Source organism: Lycium barbarum, chromosome 2 (genome assembly GCF_019175385.1).
Source record: "Lycium barbarum isolate Lr01 chromosome 2, ASM1917538v2, whole genome shotgun sequence".
NCBI lineage: Eukaryota > Viridiplantae > Streptophyta > Magnoliopsida > Solanales > Solanaceae > Lycium > Lycium barbarum.
The window spans coordinates 79,255,087-79,258,482 of record NC_083338.1 but is presented as its reverse complement, the minus strand read 5'-3'; positions in this window follow the sequence as shown (position 1 = coordinate 79,258,482).

Genomic DNA, 3,396 nt, shown 5'->3' with positions numbered 1-3,396 from the left:
CGATTGCTTTTGTCCTGAATTTTCCCGAATTCTTATATGTTCCGCAATACATGGGACGGTGCAAGATAAAGAAAAATCCAATTCAATTTAACTCCCATATATTATAGAAAAGTTGTCGGAAGTGTACCTGTGGCCGCGTCGGTGGAAGGTCCAGTATCCTGCCGCCCTGTCAATGCATATATGCGGCGTGAAGGACCGGCTGAGCTAGGCGTCCCTCCTCTGCCTCGGCCACGACTTGCTGGAGCCTGGAAGGCCTGTCCCGGAGGGCGCACGGACGGTGACGAATCCACAGCTGATCCGGCAGGCTGGACTCTGCTTCCCTCATTCCTTAGCGGACAATCTCGCATCAAATGGTCGGTCCGTCCGCAAGCATAACATGCACCTGTGTCCCGGTAACACTGTCCCGAGTGTGGCCTGCCACACCGAGTACACCGTGGCGGGGGTGGCATCATCCTGCCAGAATCATCCCTATACTGGGATCCTGAAGCTCTAGTGCCCTGACTCGCTCCCGAATCAGTAGAACGGTCAAATCTCCTATCCGCAATTCGAGGAGGTGCACTGGCCGCCGGTTGGTCTGAGTACCTGAATTTCCCCTGTGCCTGTCCCCCTCTGTACTCGCTCCTAGTCCTGGAAAACCTGCCCCTTTTTCTGGGATCCTTGTCCGGATAACGCTCCTCTCTCCGTGGCTGATATTGTTCCTCCAGATTTTGGGCGTGGGCCTGGATGCGGGTAATAGTCATCCCATCCTGGAGTGAAGTCGTCAAGCATTCCTTAACCAAATGTGGCCCTAGCCCACTCACAAATCGGTGTACATGATCTCCCCTATCAGCTATCATGGCTGGGGCATACCTGGCTAATGAGTTAAAACGGAGGCTGTATTCTCGAACGCTCATATTTCCCTGTCTCAGGTTCAAGAACATATCGGCTCGAGCCCGTCTAACCTCTGGCGGTAGGAAATATCGTAGGAATGCCTCAGCGAACTCCTGCCAAACCGGAGGGGGTGCATTTGCTCCCCTCGATGATATCCAGTTACCGTACCACAGAACTGCCACATCCCGCAGCCTGTATGAAGCCAACTCCACGGACTCCGTATCCGAAGCATGTATAATTCTCAGAGTCCTCAACATCTCGTCTATGAAACTCTGCGGGTCCTCCTCTGGTTTTGATCCATAGAACTCTGGCGGCTTCACGGTAATAAAGTCTCGGGCCCTTGCGCTTACCGCCCTGTCTCCCGTGTCTATATCTTGCCACTGAGCTTGTGCGGCAACTAACTGGGTCAATAACTGGATGGCCTCTGCCATCTGCTGGCCCGGAGCTGCTGGCGGTGGAACTGGGGGTGCGGGGGCTGGAGCTGGAACTCTTCCCTTCTCTGCTGGTGCAGGGGGAGCAGGAACGGTCTGAGGGGGAGCCTCATTATGAGATTCTTCTTCTTCTAGCTCCCGTTCAACTCTGCTGGCCGCCACTCTCTTGGCTTTCTCGGCCATCGTAGCCTTTTTCTTCGGCGGCATTACTGAAACCATAACATAGGATTAGGAAAGGAATGTGGAAGCCTGGTAGCATAGCTCTATCGCACGATCTTAGAATGCAAAGAAGGTCACATTTCCTAAATGCCCTGTAGCCTCCCGTCTATAAGTGTGGCGCGCTACACGCCCATAAACAAGACTCTACTGGACACGGCTCGTAGACAAACCCCTAGGACCGAACTGCACTGATACCACTTCTGTCACGACCCAACTAGGGGTCGTGACGAGTACCCGATACTTGTACCGAGCACCCTTTATCTATCATGTATAAACAGAGCCATATTTTTTTTTTGAACATTAATGAACATTAACATTAGCAGCGTCATTATGAACATAGACTAGTAAACTTCGTTAACACTTTATACAACAGCATTATCATGCCAAACATCATATATCTAGCTGTACCTAACTGACTGTACATATCTGTCTACGAGCCTCTAGACATAGTATACTTATACATAGAAAGGGCCGAGTACTATCGTGCCCGAATGTACATATACAAAATAGTACCACTGAAGTGAAGCTCCGGAACAACTGGAGCACTGTAGAGTACTGCTGGTAAACTCCTAAAGATCAAGTCCACCTGTTTGCTGACCTGCGCGGCATGAAACGCAGCGTCCACAAGAAGGGACGTCAGTACGAATAGTGTACCGAGTATGTAAGACATGGAAGATAACACAAGCAATAACATAGTGTATAATGAATAACGTCATGGAGTCATAGGACATAGAAAATAGAACTATTATCATGTCATGTATTATCATATCGTATCGTATCGTATCATATCTTATCTTGTCTTGTCATAGCATGTCGCGTTATAGTATATCGTGTCATAGTATGTCAGGCTATAGTATATCATATCATAGCATAGCATGTTATGGCGTGTCGTGTCATAGCATAGCGTGTCATAGCATGTCTTACCATAGCATAGCATGTCATAGCGTATCATATCATAGCATAGCTTGTCATATCATGTCCTGTCGTGGCATATCATAGCATATCATATCGTAGCACAGCATGTAGTAGCATATCGTATCATAGCATGTCTGGTCTTGACATAGTAGGTCATATCATAGCGCCGAACAATGTCGGCGCACCCACATAGCGCCGATATGTACCGGCTCACCCATATATCCCGCGTCCGGGCACCCCGCGTCCGGGATGATAATCCAGCTGATCAGGTGGCAGCGAAACATATTTCCCTTCCCGTTCCCCTATGTATCCCTTTCCCCCCAGCTCAGGTTCATATACATAGCTTGTATACATATACATGTCTTATATACATTTACTTATCTTATATACATATACGTATTTCATATACTTATACATATCTTATATACATATACATGTTTTATATATATATATCATATAAGCACACAAGGCAGCCCAAGGAAGAAAAAAAAATCATGTATTCATCGGAGCGACGTAAGGTCGGTGACCTCCGATTACATCATGGAATGCTAGTGATAACTCCGTCTCACCTTGAAGGAACAAGTATTTTAAGGCGAGACTATCAACGAAGAATAATATTACGGTAACCGTAGAATGAAATCGTGGGAATTATAGGTGACAGTCATAGGCGTTGGAGTCTTAGAAAATAAAGTTATAGCTAGGAAATATAAATACGATTCAAAAATTAGTTTATCACTTTCATTGTTTACATAAGATACTTAGCTTAGTCATAGAGTCGTTCCGGTCGTACTGATCGTAAGTACACTCTCTCGTCTAACATTGTTATTATCATTATCACCGTAGAAGCATTCTCGTTAGAGTGGTCATAGTACTTATCATTAGCGACGACATCGAGATCAAAGGCCCCCTTTGGATTCGCTTCAAATAAGTCAACCGAGACTATAGGAAAATCAGAGAGTAA